Source organism: Pristiophorus japonicus, unplaced genomic scaffold (genome assembly GCF_044704955.1).
Source record: "Pristiophorus japonicus isolate sPriJap1 unplaced genomic scaffold, sPriJap1.hap1 HAP1_SCAFFOLD_467, whole genome shotgun sequence".
NCBI classification, from domain to species: domain Eukaryota; kingdom Metazoa; phylum Chordata; class Chondrichthyes; family Pristiophoridae; genus Pristiophorus; species Pristiophorus japonicus.
In genome coordinates this window covers 95459-106932 of record NW_027254371.1, presented here as the reverse complement: position 1 = coordinate 106932, position 11474 = coordinate 95459, and positions in this window count along the sequence as shown.

The following is an 11474-nucleotide window of genomic DNA, read 5'->3' as shown; positions in this document are numbered from 1 at the left end:
ATCTGGATGGTAGTGACAGTATGAGTGAGGTCAGTGATGTATCTGGATGGGTAGTGACAGTATGAGTGAGGTCAGTGATGTATCTGGATGGGTAGTGACAGAATGGGTGAGGCCAGTGATGTATGTGAATGGGTAGTGACAGTATGAGTGAGGTCAGTGATGTATCTGGATGGGTAATGAGAGTATGAGTTCGGTCAGTGATGTATCTGGATGGGTAGTGACAGAATGAGTGAGGCCAGTGATGTATCTGAATGAGTAGTGACAGTATGAGTGAGGTCAGTGAGGTATCTGGATGGGTAGCGACAGTATGAGTGAGGTCAGTGATGTATCTGGATGGATAGTGACAATATGAGTGAGGTCGGTAATGTATCTGTGTGGGTAATGAGAGTATGAGTGAGGTCAGTGATGTATCTGGATGTGTAGTCACAGTATGAGTGAGGTCAGTGATGTATGTGGAAGGGTAATGACAGTATGAGTGAGGTCAGTGATGTATCTGGATGGGTAGTGACAGTATGAGTGAGGTCAGTGATGTATCTGGATGGTAGTGACAGTGTGAGTGAGGTCAGTGATGTTACTGGATGGGTAGTGACAGTATGAGTGAGGTCAGTGATGTTCCTGGATGGGAATTGACAGTATGAGTGAGGTCAGTGATGTATCTGGATGGGTAGTGACAGTATGAGTGAGGTCAGTGATGTATCTGGATGGGTAGTGACAGTATGAATGAGGCCAGTGATGTATCTCGATGGGAAGTGACAGTATGATGAGGTCAGTGATGTATCTGGATGGGAAGTGAGAGTATGAGTGAGGTCAGTGATGTATCTGGATGTGTCGTCAAAGTATGAGTGATGTCAGTGATGTATCTGGATGGGAAATGACAATATGAGTGAGGTCAGTGATGTATCTGGATGGTAGTGACAGTATGAGTGAGGTCAGTGATGTATCTGGATTGGTAGTCACAGTATGAGTGAGGTCAGTGATGTACCTGGATGGTAGTGACAATATAAGTGAGGTCAGTGATGTACCTGGATGGTTAGTCACGGTATGAGTGAGGTCAGTGATGTATCTGGATGGGTAGTGACAGTATGAGTGAGGTCAGTGATGTATCTGGATGGTAGTGACAGTATGAGTGAGGTCAGTGATGTTCCTGGTTGGGAAGTGACAGTATGAGTGAGATCAGTGATGTTCCTGGATGGGAAGTCTCAGTATGAGTGAGGTCAGTGATGTATCTGGATGGGTAGTGACAGTATGAGTAAGTCAGTGATGTATCTGGATGGGTAGTGACAGTATGAGTGAGGTCAGTGATGTATCTGGATGGGTAGTGACAGTATGAGTGAGGTCAGTGATGTATCTGGATGGGTAGTGACAGTATGAGTGATGTCAGTGATGTATCTGGATGGGAAATGACAATATGAGTGAGGTCAGTGATGTATCTGGATGGTAGTGACAGTATGAGTGAGGTCAGTGATGTATCTGGATGGGTATTCACAGTATGAGTGAGGTCAGTGATGTATCTGGATGGGTAGGGACAGTATGAGTGAGGTCAGTGATGTTTCTGGATGGGTAGTGACAGTATGAGTGAGGCCAGTGATGTATCTGGAAGGGTAATGACAGTATGAGTGAGGTCAGTGATGTACCTGGATGGGTAGTGAAAGTATGAGTGAGGTCAGTGATGTATCTGGATTGTTAGTGACAGTATGAGTGAGGTCAGTGATGTATCTGGATGGGTAGTGACAATATGAGTGAGGTCAGTGATGTATCTGGATGGGTAGGGACAGTATGAGTGAGGTCAGTGATGTTTCTGGATGGGTAGTGACAGTATGAGTGAGGCCAGTGATGTATCTGGATGGGTAGTGACAGTATGAGTGAGGTCAGTGATCTATCTGAATGGGTAATGACAGTATGAGTGAGGTGAGTGATGTATCTGGATGGGAAATGACAATATGAGTGAGGTCAGTGACGTATCTGGATGGTAGTGACAGTATGAGTGAGGTCAGTGATGTATCTGGATGGGTATTCACAGTATGAGTGTGGTCAGTGATGTATCTGGATGGTAGTGACAGTATGAGTGAGGTCAGTGATGTATCTGGATGGTAGTGACAGTATGAGTGACGCCAGTGATGTATCTGGATGGGAAGTGACAGTCTGAGTGTGGTCAGTGATGTATCTGGATGGTAGTGACAGTATGAGTGAGGTCAGTGATGTATCTGGATGGGTAGTGACAGTATGAGTGAGGTCAGTGTTGCATCTGGATTGTAATGACAGTATGAGTGAGGTCAGTGATGTATCTGGATGGGTAGTGACAGTATGAGTGAGGTCAGTGATGTTTCTGGATGGGTAGTGACAGTATGAGTGAGGTCAGTGATGTACCTGGCTGGGTAGTGAAAGTATGAGTGAGGTCAGTGATGTATCTGGATGGGTAGTGACAGTATGAGTGAGGTCAGTGATGTATCTGGATGGGTAGTGACAATATGAGTGAGGTCAGTGATGTAACTGGATGGGTAGTGACAGTATGAGTGAGGTCAGTGATGTTTCTGGATGGGTAGTGACAATATGAGTGAGGCCAGTGATGTATCTGGATGGGTAGTGACAGTATGAGTGAGGTCAGTGATCTATCTGAATGGGTAATGACAGAATGAGTGAGGTGAGTGATGGATCTGGATGGGTAGTAACAGTATGAGTGAGGCTAGTGATGTATCTGGATGGTAGTGACAGTATGAGTGAGGTCAGTGATGTATCTGGATGGGTAGTGACAGTATGAGTGAGGTCAGTGATGTATCTGGATGGGTAGTGACAGAATGGGTGAGGCCAGTGATGTATGTGAATGGGTAGTGACAGTATGAGTGAGGTCAGTGATGTATCTGGATGGGTAATGAGAGTATGAGTTCGGTCAGTGATGTATCTGGATGGGTAGTGACAGAATGAGTGAGGCCAGTGATGTATCTGAATGAGTAGTGACAGTATGAGTGAGGTCAGTGAGGTATCTGGATGGGTAGCGACAGTATGAGTGAGGTCAGTGATGTATCTGGATGGATAGTGACAATATGAGTGAGGTCGGTAATGTATCTGTGTGGGTAATGAGAGTATGAGTGAGGTCAGTGATGTATCTGGATGTGTAGTCACAGTATGAGTGAGGTCAGTGATGTATGTGGAAGGGTAATGACAGTATGAGTGAGGTCAGTGATGTATCTGGATGGGTAGTGACAGTATGAGTGAGGTCAGTGATGTATCTGGATGGTAGTGACAGTGTGAGTGAGGTCAGTGATGTTACTGGATGGGTAGTGACAGTATGAGTGAGGTCAGTGATGTTCCTGGATGGGAATTGACAGTATGAGTGAGGTCAGTGATGTATCTGGATGGGTAGTGACAGTATGAGTGAGGTCAGTGATGTATCTGGATGGGTAGTGACAGTATGAATGAGGCCAGTGATGTATCTCGATGGGAAGTGACAGTATGATGAGGTCAGTGATGTATCTGGATGGGAAGTGAGAGTATGAGTGAGGTCAGTGATGTATCTGGATGTGTCGTCAAAGTATGAGTGATGTCAGTGATGTATCTGGATGGGAAATGACAATATGAGTGAGGTCAGTGATGTATCTGGATGGTAGTGACAGTATGAGTGAGGTCAGTGATGTATCTGGATTGGTAGTCACAGTATGAGTGAGGTCAGTGATGTTCCTGGATGGTAGTGACAATATAAGTGAGGTCAGTGATGTACCTGGATGGTTAGTCACGGTATGAGTGAGGTCAGTGATGTATCTGGATGGGTAGTGACAGTATGAGTGAGGTCAGTGATGTATCTGGATGGTAGTGACAGTATGAGTGAGGTCAGTGATGTTCCTGGTTGGGAAGTGACAGTATGAGTGAGATCAGTGATGTTCCTGGATGGGAAGTCTCAGTATGAGTGAGGTCAGTGATGTATCTGGATGGGTAGTGACAGTATGAGTAAGTCAGTGATGTATCTGGATGGGTAGTGACAGTATGAGTGAGGTCAGTGATGTATCTGGATGGGTAGTGACAGTATGAGTGAGGTCAGTGATGTATCTGGATGGGTAGTGACAGTATGAGTGATGTCAGTGATGTATCTGGATGGGAAATGACAATATGAGTGAGGTCAGTGATGTATCTGGATGGTAGTGACAGTATGAGAGAGGTCAGTGATGTATCTGGATGGGTAGTGACAGTATGAGTGAGGTCAGTGATGTTTCTGGATGGTAGTGACAGTATGAGTGAGGTCAGTGATGTTCCTGAATGGGTATTGACAGTATGAGTGAGGTCAGTGATGTTCCTGGATGGGAAGTCTCAGTATGAGTGAGGTCAGTGATGTATCTGGATGGTAGTGACAGTATGAGTGAGGTCAGTGATGTTCCTGGATGGGAAGTGACAGTATGAGTGAGATCAGTGATGTATCTGGATGGGTAGTGACAGTATGAGTGAGGTCAGTGATGTTCCTGGATGGGAAGTCTCAGTATGAGTGAGGTCAGTGATGTATCTGGATGGGTAGTGACAGTATGAGTGAGGTCAGTGATGTTCCTGGATGGGAAGTCTCAGTATGAGTGAGGTCAGTGATGTATCTGGATGGTAGTGACAGTATGAGTGAGGTCAGTGATGTTCCTGGATGGGAAGTGACAGTATGAGTGAGATCAGTGATGTATCTGGATGGTAGTGACAGTATGAGTGAGGTCAGTGATGTATCTGGATGGGTAGTGACAGTATGAGTGAGGTCAGTGATGTATCTGGATGGGTAGTGACGGTATGAGTGAGGTCAGTGATGTATCTGGATGGGTAGTGACAGTATGAGTGAGGCCAGTGATGTATCTGGATGGGTAGTGACAGTATGAGTGAGGTCAGTGATGTTTCTGGATGGGTAGTGACAGTATGAGTGAGGTCAGTGATGTACCTGGATGGTTAGTGAAAGTATGAGTGAGGTCCGTGATGTATCTGGATGGGTAGTGACAGTATGAGTGACGCCAGTGATGTATCTGGATGGGAAGTGACAGTATGAGTGACGCCAGTGATGTATCTGGATGGGAAGTGACAGTATGAGTGTGGTCAGTGATGTATCTGGATGGGTAGTGACAGTATGAGTGAGGTCAGTGATGAATCTGGATGGTAGTGACTGTATGAGTGAGGTCAGTGATGTATCTGGATGGGTAGTGACAGTATGAGTGAGGTCAGTGTTGTATCTGGATGGTAATGACAGTATGAGTGAGGTCAGTGATGTATCTGGATGGGTAGTGACAGTATGAGTGAGGTCAGTGATGTTTCTGGATGGGTAGTGACAGTATGAGTGAGGTCAGTGATGTACCTGGATGGGTAGTGACAATATGAGTGAGGTCAGTGATGTATCTGGATGGGTAGTGACAGTATGAGTGAGGTCAATGATGTTTCTGGAAGGGTAGTGACAGTATGAGTGAGGTCAGTGATGTATCTGGATGGTAGTGACAGTGTGAGTGAGGTCAGTGATGTATCTGGATGGGTAGTGATAGTATGAGTGAGGTCAGTGATGTATCTGGATGGTAGTGACAGTGTGAGTGAGGTCAGTGATGTATCTGGATGGGTAGTGACAGTATGAGTGAGGTCAGTGATGTACCTGGATTGGTAGCGACCGTATGAGTGAGGTCAGTGATGTATCTGGATGGGTAATGACAGTAAGAGTGAGGTGAGTGATGTAACTGGATGATAGTGACAATATTAGTGAGGTCAGTGATGTATCTGGATGGGTAGTGACAGTATGAGTGAGGTCAGTGAAGTATCTGGATGGTAGTGACATTATGAGTGAGGTCAGTGATGTATCTGGATGGGTAATGACATTATGAGTGAGGTCAGTGATGTATCTGGATGGTAGTGACTGTATGAGTGAGGTCAGTGATGTATCTGGATGGTAGTGACAGTATGAGTGAGGTAAGTGATGTATCTGGATGGGTAATGACAGTATGAGTAAGGTGAGTGATGTATCTGGATGGTAGTGACAGTATGAGTGAGGTCAGTGATGTATCTGGATGGGTAGTGACAGTATGAGTGAGGTCAGTGATATACCTGGATGGTAGTGACACTATGAGTGAGATCAGTGATGTATGTGGATGGGTAGTGACAGTATGAGTGAGATCAGTGATTTATCTGGATGTGTAATGACAGTATGAGTGTGATCAGTGATGTACGTGGATGTGTAGTGACAGTATGAGTGAGGTCAGTGATGTACCTGGATGGGTAGTGACAGTATGAGTGAGGTCAATGATGTATCTGGATGGGTAGTGACAGTATGAGTGAGGGCAGTGATATACCTGGATGGTAGTGACAGTATGAGTGAGATCAGTGATGTATGTGGATGGGTAGTGACAGTATGAGTGAGATCAGTGATGTATCTGGATGGGTAGTGACAGTATGAGTGAGGTCAGTGATGTACCTGGATGGGTAGTGATAGTATGAGTGAGGTCAGTGATGTATCTGGATGAGTAATGACAGTATGAGTGAGGTCAGTGATGTATCTGGATGGGTAGTGACAGTATGAGTGAGGTCAGTGATGTATCTGGATGGGTAGTGACAGTATGAGTGAGGTCAGTGATATACCTGGATGGTAGTGACAGTATGAGTGAGGTCAGTGATGTATCTGGATGGGTAGTGACAGTATGAGTGAGGTCAGTGATATACCTGGATGGTAGTGACAGTATGAGTGAGATCAGTGATGTATGTGGATGGGTAGTGACAGTATGAGTGAGATCAGTGATTTATCTGGATGTGTAATGACAGTATGAGTGTGATCAGTGATGTATGTGGATGGGTATTGACAGTATGAGTGAGGTCAGTGATGTACCTGGATGGGTAGTGACAGTATGAGTGAGGTCAGTGATGTATCTGGATGGGTAGTGACAGTATGAGTGAGGTCAGTGATATACCTGGATGGTAGTGACAGTATGAGTGAGATCAGTGATGTATGTGGATGGGTAGTGACAGTATGAGTGAGATCAGTGATTTATCTGGATGGGTAGTGACAGTATGAGTGAGGTCAGTGATGTATCTGGATGGGTAGTGACAGTATGAGTGAGATCAGTGATGTATCTGGATGGGTAGTGACAGTATGAGTGAGGTCAGTGATGTACCTGGATGGGTAGTGACAGTATGAGTGAGGTCAGTGATGTATCTGGATGGGTAGTGTCAGTATGAGTGAGGTCAGTGATATATCTGGATGAGTAATGACAGTATGAGTGAGGTCAGTCATGAACCTGGATGGGTAGTTATAGAGTGAGTGAATTCAGTGATATATCTGGATGGGTAGTGACCTAGCTATTTGGATAAAAATAGGCATAGTAAGAAAGTAAGAGATAAACATTTTAATGTTAACAATGTAGCAGAGAATAATTGCAAAGCAGGGAATAATGGTCAAACAAATCTTTATCTGAATACACGTAGCTTTCATAATAAGATGATTGAACTAGTGGCTCAAATATAGATGAATGATTTTGATCGAATGGCCATTAAAGCGACGTGGTTACATGTTGTCCAAGGTTGGAAACTACATGTTCCAGGGTACTTAACTTTCGAAAAGACAGGCAGAATGCTAAAGGGTGGGTGTATCCCTGAGAATAAAGAATGAAATAAGGACAGAAGTGAGAAAGAATCTTGGATTGGAACATCAGGAAGTAGAATTAGAAATGGTGGAGTTAAGGAATAACAAGGGACAGAAAACACAGGTAGGAGGAATCATTAAGAGTAGCAATACCGTTGGACAGAAGATTAACCAAGATATAGTATGAACTTGTAAAGAATGCAACAATGGTTGGGGACGTTAATCTGCATATAGACTGGAGAAATCAAATTTGTTGCTGTAGCCTGGAGGACGAGTTCAAGGACTACATTCCGGTCAGTTTTCGAGAACATTACGTATTGAAACCAACCAGGAGACTGGCTATTTCGGATATTGTATTCGGCAATATGACAATGTTCATTAACAATCTCATAGTGAAGGATCCTATCAGGCAGAGTGTACACAATACGATAGAATTTGGCTTTACGTTGGAGAGTGATTTGCCCAAGTCCAACACTAGATTCTTAAAACTTAAATAAGAATATTGATGAATATGTGTTGGTGAAAGTTGAGTGGAAACATAGATTAAAAGCTATGGCAATAGATCAGCAGTGGCCAGCGCTTAAACATACATTTCATAATTCTCAACAGTAATACATTCAATTGAGAAGCAAAAACACGATAGTGGAAGTGATCCATCCGTGGCTAACTAAAGAAGTTAAGGATAACTTTTGATTGAGAGAAGAGGCGAATAATGTTGCGATAAATAGTAGTAAGCATGAGGATTGGGAGAATTTCAGAAACCAACAAAAGGTGACCAACCTCTTGATAAAAAGGGAAACAATAGACGATGGGAGAAAACTAACAGGAAACTTAAAAACATATTGTGCGAACTTATACACTTCTTTAAAAATGAAGAGAGTAGTTAAGATAAACATTGGTCCCTTAGAGACTGAGGCAGCAGAAATGATTATGAGCAGTAAGGAAATGGCAGAAAATGTAAACAAATATTCTGTACCTGCCTTCAGAGTACAAGACGCAAAAAGCATACTTACAATGGTGAGAAACAAAAGGCGAATAACTCAGAGTAATTAATATAAGTTGAGGAAACATATCTGGAGAAGCTGTTGGGGCTAAAAGCCGAGAGATGGCTGCAGAATTAATGGATTATTTGGTTTTAATCTTTCTAAATTCCCTAGAATCTAAACCGGTCCCAGTGGATTGTAAAATAGCACATTTAACATCGCTATTAACGAAAGGAGGGAGAGAGAACACAGGAAACTACAGGCCAATTAGACGGACATCACTCATCGGGAAAAGGCTGGAATCCAATCATAAGGACGGTGACAGGCCACTGAGATAATCAAAACAAGGTTAGGCAGCGTCAACGTGGTTTTATGTAAGGAAAATCGTGTTGACAAATTGAGGATGTAACTAGAATTGTGGATGAAGGGCAACCAGAGGATGTCATATATTTGAAATTCTAAAAGACATTCGAGAAAGTGCCACGTTAAAGTTTATTACACAAGATAAGTAATCAAGGGAATGGAGGTAATGTATTAGCATGGATAGAGGATTGGTTAACGGACAAAACACAGGGAATTGGGATAATCGGGTGTGTTCCAGATTGGTAGGCTGTAACTGGTGGGGTGCAGCAAGGATCAATGCTGGGGCCTCAGCTATTTACAATCTATATTAATGACCCAGATGAAGGGACTGAGTGCAATGTATCCAAGCTTGCTCATGGTACAAATCTAGGTGAGAGAGTAAGCGGTGATGGGAGCACAAAGTGTCTGCAAAGGGATACAGATAGAATTAGTGAGGGGCAGTATGCTTGCAGATGGAGCAGAATGTAGAGAAATGGGAGGTTATTCATTTTGGTAGAAAGCCTAGAAAAACGGAAAATCTTTTAAATGATAAGACACGTTTCAATGTTGGTCTTCAGAGGGATTTGTGTGTCCTTGTGAAAGTAACACAAAAAGCCAGCAGAGAGCTGCAGCAAGTATTAAGGATGGCAAATGGAATTGTGTGCTTTGTTGCAAGGGGATTGGAGTACAAGTGTGGGGACGTGTTGCTACAATTATGCAGGGCATTGCTGAGACGACACCTGGAAGACTGTGCACAGTTTTGGTCTCCTTTTCTAAGGAAGTATATATTTGCCTTAGAGATGGTACAACAGAGCTTCACTCGATTATGTCCTGATATGAGAGGCTGTCTTATGCTGAGAGATTCTGCAGAATGGGCCTATACTCTCTGCAATTTAGAAGAATAGGTGGCGATCACATTGAAACGTACAATATCCTGAAAGGGCTTAACATCGTACATGCTGTGAGGTTGTTTCCCCTAGCTGGAGTTTATATAATTAGGGAATATTTTCTCAGGATGAGGGGAAGGCCATTTAAATCGTGACGAGGAGGAATTCCTCACACAGAGTGTGGGAAATCGTTTGAATTATCTGCCCCAGAGGTTTGTGGATGCTGAATCTCTGCTTTTAGTCAAGCTGAGATAGATATATTTTTGGAGTCTTGGGGAATCGAGGGATATGGAAGTCTGGAGGGGAAGTGGAGCTGAGGTCGATGATCAGCCATGATCTTATTGAATTTCTGAGCAAGTTCGATGGGCCTTAGGGAGTATCTTACTCCGATTCCTGATGTTCTTATGGGTGACTTTAATATGCATATAGATTGGGCTAACCAAACTGGAACCATTACGGTGGAGGATGATTTCCTGGAGTGCATAAGGGATGGTTTTCGAGACCAATATGTCGAGGAACCAGCTAGGGGGAGGCCATATTAGACTGGGTGTTGTGTAATGAGAGAGGATTAATTAGCAATCTCGTTGTGCGAGGCGCCTTGGGGAAGAGTGACCATAATATAGTGGAATTCTACATTAGGATGGAGAATGAAACAGTTAATTCAGAGACCAGGGTCCAGCACTTAAAAAAGAGTAACTTTGAAGGGATGAGGCGTCAATTGGCTAGGATAGATTGGCGAATGATACTTAAGGGGTTGACTGTGGATGGGCAATGGCAGACATTTAGAGACCGCATGGATGAACTCCGAAAATTGTACATCCCTGTCTGCCGTAAAAATAAAAAAGGGAAGATGGCTCAACCGTGGCTATCAAGCGAAATCAGGGATAGTATTAAAGCCAAGGAAGTGGCATACAAATTGGCCAGAAATAGCAGAGAACCCGGGGACTGGGAGAAATTTAGAACTCAGCAGAGGAGGACAAAGGGTTTGATTAGGGCAGGGAAAATAGTGTACGAGAGGAAGCTTTCAGGCAACATTAAAATGGACTGCAAAAGATTCTATAGATATTTAAAGTTAAAAAGGTAAGTAAACACCAACGTAGGTCCCCTGCAGTCAGAATCAGGGGAAGTCATAACTGGGAACAAAGAAATGGCAGATCAATTGAACAAGTACTTTGGTTTGGTATTCACTAAGAAGGACACAAACAACCTTCCGGATATAAAAGGGGTCAGAGTGTCCAGTAAGGAGGAGGAACGGAGGGAAGTCCTTATTAGTCGGGAAATTGTGTTGGGGAAATTGATGGGATTGAAGGCCGATAATTCACCAGAGTCTGATGGTCTGCATCCCAGAGTACTTAAGGAGGTGTCCTTGTAAATAGCCGATGCATTGAGCGGCATTTTCCAACATTCCATTGATTCTGTATCAGTTCCTATGGAGTGGAGGGTAGACAATGTAACCCCACTTTTTAAAAAAGGAGGGAGAGAGAAAACAGGGAATTATCGACCTTCCAGCTTGGCATCGGTAGTGGGTAAAATGATGGAATCAATTATTAAGGATATCATAGCAGCGCATTTGGAAAGAGCTGAAATGATAGGTCCAAGTCAACATGGATTTGTGAAAGGGAAATCAAGCTTGACAAATCTTCTGGAATTTTTTGAGGATGTTTCCTGTAGAGTGTGCAAGGGAGAACCAGTTGATGT